Source organism: Oncorhynchus tshawytscha, linkage group LG04 (assembly GCF_018296145.1).
Source record: "Oncorhynchus tshawytscha isolate Ot180627B linkage group LG04, Otsh_v2.0, whole genome shotgun sequence".
Classification (NCBI taxonomy): Eukaryota; Metazoa; Chordata; class Actinopteri; order Salmoniformes; family Salmonidae; genus Oncorhynchus; species Oncorhynchus tshawytscha.
In genome coordinates, this window is record NC_056432.1 from 6,592,266 (window position 1) to 6,602,680 (window position 10,415).

The following is a 10,415-nucleotide window of genomic DNA, read 5'->3' on the forward strand; positions in this document are numbered from 1 at the left end:
CCTCCTCTACACTCTAACCACTAGGCTACTACCTGCCTCCTCTACACTCTAACCACTAGGCTACCCTACCTCCTCTACACTCTAACCACTAGGCTACCCTACCTCCTCTACACTCTAACCACTAGGCTACCCTGCCTCCTCTACACTCTAACCACTAGGCTACCCTGCCTCCTCTACACTCTAACCACTAGGCTACCCTGCCACCTCTACACTCTAACCACTAGGCTACCCTGCCTCCTCTACACTCTAACCACTAGGCTACCCTGCCTCCTCTACACTCTAACCACTAGGCTACCCTGCCTCCTCTACACTCTAACCACTAGGCTACCCTGCCACCTCTACCTCTGCCACTAGGCCTCTACACTCTAACCACTAGGCTACCCTGCCTCCTCTACACTCTCTAACCACTAGGCTACCCTGCCTCCTCTACACTCTAACCACTAGGCTACCCTGCCTCCTCTACACTCTAACCACTAGGCTACCACTAGGCTGCCTCCTCTACACTCTAACCACTAGGCTACCCTGCCTCCTCTACACTCTAACCACTAGGCTACCTGCCTCCTCTACACTCTAACCACTAGGCTACCTGCCTCCTCTACACTCTAACCACTAGGCTACCCTGCCTCCTCTACACTCTAACCACTAGGCTACCCTGCCTCCTCTACACTCTAACCACTAGGCTACCTGCCTCCTCTACACTCTAACCACTAGGCTACCTACTCCCACTCTACACTCTAACCACTAGGCTACCCTGCCTCTACCTCTACACTCTAACCACTAGGCTACCTGCCTCCTCTACACTCTAACCACTAGGCTACCTGCCTCCTCTACACTCTAACCACTAGGCTACCCTACCACCTCTACACTCTAACCACTAGGCTACCCTACCTCCTCTACACTCTAACCACTAGGCTACCCTGCCTCCTCTACACTCTAACCACTAGGCTACCCTACCTCCTCTACACTCTAACCACTAGGCTACCTGCCTCCTCTACACTCTAACCACTAGACTACCCTGCCTCCTCTACACTCTAACCACTAGGCTACCTGCCTCCTCTACACTCTAACCACTAGACTACCCTGCCTCCTCTACACTCTAACCACTAGGCTACCTGCCACCTCTACACTCTAACCACTAGGCTACCCTGCCTCCTCTACACTCTAACCACTAGGCTACCCTGCCTCCTCTACACTCTAACCACTAGGCTACCCTGCCACCTCTACACTCTAACCACTAGGCTACCCTGCCGCCTCTACACTCTAACCACTAGGCTACCCTGCCACCTCTACACTCTAACCACTAGGCTACCCTGCCACCTCTACACTCTAACCACTATTGCTACCTGCCACCTCTTTTCTAACCACTCTGGCTATACCTCCTCTACACTCTAACCACTAGACTACCCTGCCACCTCTACACTCTAACCACTAGGCTACCTGCCTTCTACACTCTAACCACTGGCTACCCTACCTCCTCTACACTCTAACCACTAGGCTACCCTGCCTCCTCTACACTCTAACCACTAGGCTACCTGCCTCCTCTACACTCTAACCACTAGGCTACCCTGCCTCCTCTACACTCTGGCTGCCTCCTCTACACTCTAACCACTAGGCTACCCTGCCTCCTCTACACTCTAACCACTAGGCTACCTGCCTCCTCTACTCTAACCACTAGGCTACCCTGCCTCCTCTAACTCTAACCACTAGGCTACCCTGCCACCTCTGCTAGGCTACCCTGCCACCTCTACACTCTAACCACAGGCTCCCTAGCCCCTACACTGAACCACTAGGCTACCTGCCTCCTCTACACTCTAACCACTAGGCTACCCTGCCTCCTCTACACTCTAACCACTAGGCTACCTGCCTTCTAACTCTAACCACTAGGCTACCCTGCCTCCTCTACACTCTAACCACTAGGCTACCCTGCCGCCTCTACACTCTAACCACTAGGCTACCTGCCTCCTCTACACTCTAACCACTAGGCTACCCTGCCTCTCTACACTCTAACCACTAGGCTACCCTGCCTCCTCTACACTCTAACCACTAGGCTACCCTGCCGCCTCTACACTCTAACCACTAGGCTACCCTGCCTCCTCTACACTCTAACCACTAGGCTACCCTGCCGCCTCTGACACTCTAACCACTGGGCTACCTGCCTCCTCTACACTCTAACCACTAGGCTACCCTGCCTCCTCTGACACTCTAACCACTAGGCTACCCTGCCACCTCTACACTCTAACCACTAGGCTACCCTGCCACCTCTACACTCTAACCACTAGGCTACCTGCCTCCTCTACACTCTAACCACTAGGCTACCCTGCCTCCTCTACACTCTAACCACTAGGCTACCTGCCACCTCTACACTCTAACCACTAGGCTACCCTGCCACCTCTACACTCTAACCACTAGGCTACCCTGCCTCCTCTACACTCTAACCACTAGGCTACCCTGCCACCTCTACACTCAACCACTAGGCTACCCTGCCTCCTCTACACTCTAACCACTAGGCTACCCTGCCGCCTCTGTCACTCTAACCACTAGGCTACCCTGCCTCCTCTACACTCTAACCACTAGGCTACCCTGCCACCTCTACACTCTAACCACTAGGCTACCCCTCCTGTCCTCTAACCACTAGGCTACCTGCCTCCTCTACACTCTAACCACTAGGACTACCCTGCCACCTCTACACTCTAACCACTAGGCTACCCTGCCACCTCTACACTCTAACCACTAGGCTACCCTACCTCCTCTACACTCTAACCACTAGGCTACCCTGCCTCCTCTACACTCTAACCACTAGGCTACCCTGCCGCCTCTACACTCTAACCACTAGGCTACCCTGCCACCTCTACACTCTAACCACTAGGCTACCCTGCCTCCTCAATGTAATATATTGTTGTCATTTTTTTGTGAAGCATCTGTTTATAAAGTTTTTATTGCATGTTACATGAAGTTATATTTGTTACCACGACTGATCATGATTTCCAAATGTGTTTAATGTGTTCCTCCTTTTGGTTATTCTCAAGAAGTCATCCAACACTGCATTTTGCGTCAATATTGACTCATTATACTGTGGTGACATTTGGTTTGCTAGTTGAACAAATAGAACACATTCACAGTTAACACCATTTTCTTTATTAACTTGATAGAAAACGTAAACAAATACAGAAGAAAATGCACTGCTCAAAAAAATAAAGGGAACACTAAAATAACACATCCTAGATCTGAATGAATGAAATATTCATTTCACAGAAGTGTGATTGACTTGGAGTTACATTGTGTTGTTTAAGTGTTCCCTTTATTTTTTTTGAGCCGTGTATATAGTATTTACACAAAGTCGGTTTACATTTCCTGTAGACAATTTAGACAACCAAAGAATATATCTCAAAATGACAAGTGTCTAAAGCGTTTAACGGGGGGGGGGATGCTGGCCTACGTTGACTCCAATGCTTCCCACAGTTGTGTCGAGTCGGCTGAATGTCCTTTGGGTGGTGGATCATTCTTGATACGGGAAACTGTTGAGCGTGAAAAAGACAGCATCATCGCCCAGTTCTCGACACAAACCGGTGCGCCTGGCACCTACTACTGTACCCCGGTCAAAGGCCCTTAAATCTTTTGTCTTTCCCATTCACCCTTTAACACAATCCGTGTCTCAATTGTCTAGAGGCTTAAAAATCCTCTTTAACCCCGTCTCCTTCCCTTCCTCTACGCTGATTGAAGTGGATTTAACAAGTGACATCAATATGGGATCATAACCTCCACCTGGATTCACCGAGTCAGCCTATGTCATGGAAAGAGCAGGTGTTCATAATGAATATGGGACCATAACCTCCACCTGGATTCACCGAGTCAGCCTATGTCCTGGAAAGAGCAGGTGTTCCTAATGTTTTTAACCCTCTGTTAGTTCGGAAACTATTTAGACCCCTTGACTTTTTCCACATAAAATTGAATCAATTACTTTCTTTGCTTATCAGTCTAGACACAATACCACATAATGACAAAGCGAAGAGGTTTAAGTATTTTTTGTGGTTAGAGCGTTGGACTAGTAACCGAAAGGTTGCAAGTTCGAATCCCCGAGCTGACAAGGTACAAACCTGTCGTTCTGCCCCTGAACAAGGTAGTTAACCCACTGTTCCTAGGCCGTCATTGAAAATAAGAATTTGTTCTTAACTGACTTGCCTGGTTAAATAAAGTTCAAATTAAATTTTAAGTAAAATAAAGGTAAAATAAAAAATTTAAATAATAATAATGTCCCATTTACATCAGTATTCAGACCCAATAGAACATCTCTGGAGAGACCTGAAAATAGCCTGAGAGAGCTCGAGAGGATCTGCAGAGAAGAATGAGTGAAACTCTCCAAATACAGGTGTGCCAAGCTTGTAGTGTCACACCAAAGAAGACGTAAGGCTGTAATCACTGCCAACGTTGCTTCAACTAAGTACTGAGTAATGAGTCTGAATACATACACTACCGTTCAAAAGTTTGGGGTCACTTAGAAATGGCCTTGTTTTTGAAATAAACTGTTTTTTAAAAATCTATTAAAATAACATCAAATTGATGAGAAATACCATGTAGACATTGTTAATGTTGTAAATTACTATTGTAGCTGGAAACGGCTGATTTTCTTGTAATGGAATATCTACATAGGCGTATAGAGGCCCATTATCAGCAACCATCACTCCTGTGTTCCAATGGCACGTTGTGTTAGATAATCCAAGTTTATCATTTTAAAAGGCTAATTGATCATTAGAAAACACTTTTGCAATTATGTTAGCACAACTGAAAACTGTTGTCCTGATTAAAGAAGCAATAAATCTGGCCTTCTTTAGACTAGTTGAGTATCTGGAGCATCAGCATTTGTGGGTTCGATTACAGGCTCAAAATGGCCATTCTATTAGATGCAAATATGTCCCTTTATAATATACACTTACTGCTGTATAAATCTTTTTTTTTTACATATTAAAATAAGATATCAATAATATTTGTCCAGCCTTTGCCGCTATGCGTTCAGATGTCCATAATATGCTGCGACCCTAATCAAATAGTATTTAATGACTCCAAATAACAAAAACGTTGCTAGGTTATTGTAACATTTAAACTTAAAATATGGTTATATTTTTTTTGCACTGTACGATCACTGGTACGATTGAACACAGCATTGTTGTATTGTAGTTGAGGTGCCAGCCTAGGCTACTGCTCAAAATGTTGCCGTAGTTGAGTTGCCAGCCTAGGCTACTGCTCAAAATGTTGTCGTAGCCTGTTTCTCCTTTGGTGTTTTGATGCAGGTTTTGTATTTTGGTTATTCATTGTCAAGCTTTCAAAACCGAAGCCAAGACTGCAACATGTTAATAGCCAAGCTAGGACTGTGGTATGTGTCTGTACACTTTTCTTTTTTTCTTTTTATTAACAACAAATCAATACATAAAGCACACGAGGGAACACAAGCATACATAGATTACAAGCAATGGACAATCGCGCTAGGGGCGGGGCTGGGGGCGTGGCTGGGGGCGGGGCTAGGGGGTACAATATCACATTACAATTACACAAGGGCCTTAAGGGACATGCATATACTTACAATTCTAACAGGTTTTTTGTTAGTAGAGCATTTAACCGTCTTAAAATACAGTTCAATTTCTTTTTGTAGCGTACGAAAATGTGGTCTTCTGTTTGTAAATTTACATTTGTGTATATGAAATTTGGCCAAAAGTATAATGAAATCAATTACATAAAAATTATTCCGCTTATTTCTATTGTATGTAAAGAATCCAAACAGTACATCTCTCCACAATAGTGTAAACTCTTCATAAATGTGTTCAATTATAAACCTACTGATGTCTTGCCACAGTTTTCTTACATGCATACAATGGCAAAAAAGATGCACAACTGTTTCTGGGTGGTCATTACAAAAGGAGCAATTTGAGTTGATGTTTTCCTTAAACTTCTTCATATAGTGGTTGGCAGGATAATATTTATGAATAATTTTAAAGGAAACTTCCTTAATTTTGTTAACAAGTAGGTATGTGTGTGGCAACATCCAAACATTTTTCCAACAGATATTATCAATAAATCCATTCCAATAAGGCATGACATAAGGTATAGATACAACATCCTGCTGAAACAAGGATCGTATCGCTCTGTTGTTGAATGGACCAAAAGAGAAACAAATCTTTCCTACTGATGAGTCAACAGGGTCAATAGAAGGTAGGCTCTGAGGGTCAGGTCTTGACATGTTCCTGAATAACATAGCAACACCTGAGGGAATGGCATCTAAAACAATTGCAAAATCTTTAGGTGTTACAGGGACCTTGTAAAGTGATAAGAATTCTTTATAACTGAGTAAAAGACCCTCTGCATTTACCAGTTGGCTCACCAATAGGATATTATTTCTGAACCAATATTCTAAAAACAGAGAGGTATTTTTATACAATATATCCCGATTATTCCATATATAATATCTGTGTGGAGAAAAATTGTGTTTATAAATTAAGGACCATGACAAGAAAACCTGCCGATGAAAAGCAGAAAGTTTCACTGGAACTTTGTCAATATTATAATTGCAAAACAACATGAAGTTAAGGCCACCAAAAGTAGAGAAGACCTAAGCCTAAAAAATAAGTGCTGCTCATCGATAACTGGCGTCCAATTTGTCTTCTTAATAATGACTATAAGATAGTAGCCTCACTACTTGCAAAAAGAATTAAAGAAGTCCTGGATGCAATCATTGATGAAACGCAGTCTGGCTTCATGAGGAACAGACATATTTCTAACAATGTCAGACTAGTATTAGACGTACTTGACTACTCAGACATAATAACTGAGGATAGCTTCATATTATTTTTAGATTTTTATAAAGCATTTGACACAGTAGAGCATCAGTTTCTCTTCCACTCCCTTGAGAGACTTGGCTTTGGGGATTTTTTCTGTAAGGCTATTAAGACTTTCTATGCAAATGGTAACAGCTCTATCAAATTGAAATATGGCACCTCACCTAGATTTGAGTTAAAGAGAGGAATTAGGCAAGGTTGTCCTATCTCTCCGTACCTGTTTTTATTAATCACCCAACTTCTTGCAAATTCTTTAAATAATAGTCCTGTACAAGGTATTTCCATAGCTGGTAAAGAAATTATTATAAGCCAGCTGGCTGACGATACTACACTTTTTCTGAAAGACGCTAACCAAATTCCCATATCGATCAATGTGATACAATCCTTTTCCAAAGCGTCTGGTCTATATCTTAACATTAAGAAATGTGAACTCATGGCTGTCAAAGATTGTGTGACACCTTCATATTATGGTATTCCAGTAAAAGAAGAACTTACATATTTAGGCATAACCATTACAAAGGATCAGAAGTCTAGAGGCTTACTAAATTTTAACCCTCTTATTAAAAAACCCCAGAAGAAACTAAATCAATGGCTACAGAGGGACTTATCTTTAAAAGGTAGAGTCCTAATAACCAAGGCTGAATGTATCTCTAGACTAACATATGGTGCTCTATCTTTATATCTTGGCCGTAAAATAAGCAAGGAGATAGACCAGATGCTTTTCAACTTTCTTTGGAGAAACCGAACCCATTACATTAGGAAAACTGTTGTAATGAACACTTATGAGAATGGTGGACTGAATTTTCTGGATTTTACTACTTTAAATAATACTTTCAAGATCAATTGGATAAAACAATTCCTAAGAAGACCCACTTCTATCTGGAATTTTATTCCTCATCGTGTCTGTACACTTTCCCCTCTACTGCGCCAGGTAAACAACACACACGAAAGCAGCTGATTGATGTTGAATTCACCGACGCGAGCGCATCAGGCTGTAATTTCATAAAGTAGATGACTCAACTGTTGACTAATTTATACTCGCTTGTGTGTCCCATCGTCCTTTAGTAGTAAAGTAAACCTACCTGCGTGTGAACCCTTTAACTTATAACTTTTTGACAACCATGATGACGTTTTCTGTAGGCTACAGCAACGATCCGTTGGAATCGTAACTTGGCACGGACATTTAGCCTACAAGTTAAAACTTCGGTCCGGTAGAAGATTCGGGCAGTGCCATTAGTGATGATATGATACAGCGCAGTGGCTGGCTAGTGTGTGTGTGTGTGGCAATGCACTACCGTTTGGCGTGCAGCACATTGGCATTGCTCGCTGTGACTTGTAGCGCAGCGGAACATCCTCAGCTCCGCCAACCACCGGCTGTATGGAAGCATGCCAAAATGAATTGACTACCCAAATCATAGCGCGGACCGGATAGAAATGTGTTACGGGACGATACATTTGGGTTGGACTTTTCTGGTTAATTATCTTGAAAAAACATCTACCTAAAAAAAAATCTCAATTTTTTTACACAAATGAAAAGTTCAACTGCTTTATCTAAATGTTGAAAGTGTGTGGGCGACAGAGAGAAACCAAACCGTGCAGTTTGAGGACATGTGACTGAGAGTGATGCGGGCGCTGGAGATGGGGGAATGGGCAGGGGTGACGTGAATGTTTCTGTGCGTCTGTATGCTGTCGTTTGTATGTTTTTATATTGTAAAACATTCAAACGATACTTGTCAAATCTACAGTATTCAGGTTACAGCTCCACGGAAGCTGCATCACATGCTAATCACAAATACCAACCATAAAGTCTAATGTATTGTGTTTTTGTCAGAAGTCTGTCTCCTGGATAAAAGTACAAGGACTTTTAGATCAATATTGTATATGTGTAACCGATGTGAAATGGCTAAGCTAGTTAGCGGTGGTGCGCGCTAAATAGCGTTTCAATCGGTGACAGTCACTCGCTTTGAGACCTTGAAGTAGTTGTTCCCCTTGCCCAGCAAGGGTACGATGCTTCGACTGTTGATGATGTGTGCAGAGGGTCCCTGGTTCGCGCCCGGCGAGGGGACGGTCTAAAGTTATGTTACATATGCATCAACTTAATTGATTAACCTAATCAATAAGAGAAATGCGTTGTTAGTAGTCTACTGGAGAACAGCTGAGTGAGTTAAAGCTGATGAGGTGGAAAAGGGTCCCATTTCCAGGAAAGCGATTGCGTCTTTCTTTGAAACAAACTCAACTGAGTTCCCTCCTTTATTGAAGGAATGGAGTTTATTCTGGACTTTCCCTTTCACCTCCTACGCCTGGTTGGCTTAAACGGGATTGTCTTTCATTTGGCAGGGAAACTGTTTTGATTTCCAGGAAAGCAGGGGTGTATGTGTGTGTGTCTCTTAAACACCGAGAGCTGTGTGGTAGAGGGAAAACAGTAGAGACTCAAAAGGACAGTAGTTTCACTTCTCAAAAAGGTCTACTTCCGACTTCTACCTTTTCACCGATGTCTCCAATCTGGTGCAATGAACTACACCAACAATATATTTACACATGATCCCTGTCAAACAACAAATGATTAAGTAGTAGGAGAGTAGTGGACTTGTTCAAGTTTATTAGTAACACACAAGAATCTGCTACAGTTCAACTGGGTCCATTTAACCAAAGCAAAGAAACAACCAGACATCGAAGTTGATTTAGGAAATGTTGTTTTAATACACGGTTCAACAAGGACGACGACAGTAGGCCTAAAGTGGTAAAAACACTCAAAATAGTTTTTAAAGGTTTAAATGACATCAAGTGGTTATAGGTATGAGTATGAGGACGTTAAAGATTATAAAGCTGTGGTATTAAACAGGAAGTGGAAACACCGTCTAACTAAGTCCAGAGAATTACAGAACTATGTGTGTGTGTGTACAAGTTAAACAGCCAGTTGGTTAGATACACATAGCTCTACTCCAATAAAACACTTATTTTTTTGCTTTAAAATTCATTTCAAAATCTGTTTGTGAGTGAGGAGTTAGTTTGGAGACATCAAAAAAGGTAGAAAGCGACATGATTTCCCCCCCTCTACTCTCTTTGTCCTGATTAAAATAATCAGCTAACCATCAGCTAGTGTTAGCCCTGTAAGTGAGTAGAGATCCCTAGTGAAGGAACTGTTACAACCTGACAACCACCGCATCTACAGAGAGACACTCCTCCAAAAACAAACCGCACAGGAACACTGATAATGAATGACTACACTGCTCATTCACACATCTTGTGCTGTTTCACAGAACAAGAAACAAAAAGAGCTGCAAAGACTAATTGCATTTGGCACAAAAGTTCTTAAAGAGGTTTTAACCAACTCTTTTTCTCGAACCCTCACGGTAGGCTCTCACTGACTCAAAAAAACTGAAGTGCTGCCATCTTGGATTTCACCCTCAAAACCAAATCACGATCCAGACATTTTTAACACTGATAATGCCTTGAAGAAGTGAGGACAGGATATATTTCATATCCATGGACAGAAGGCTGATTGGTCCGTAATACTGATATAGGTGGGAAAGTTACACTGCTTGTGTTCTTGCTGGACACAGTGTTTTGACATCATGTTTAAGGCAGAAA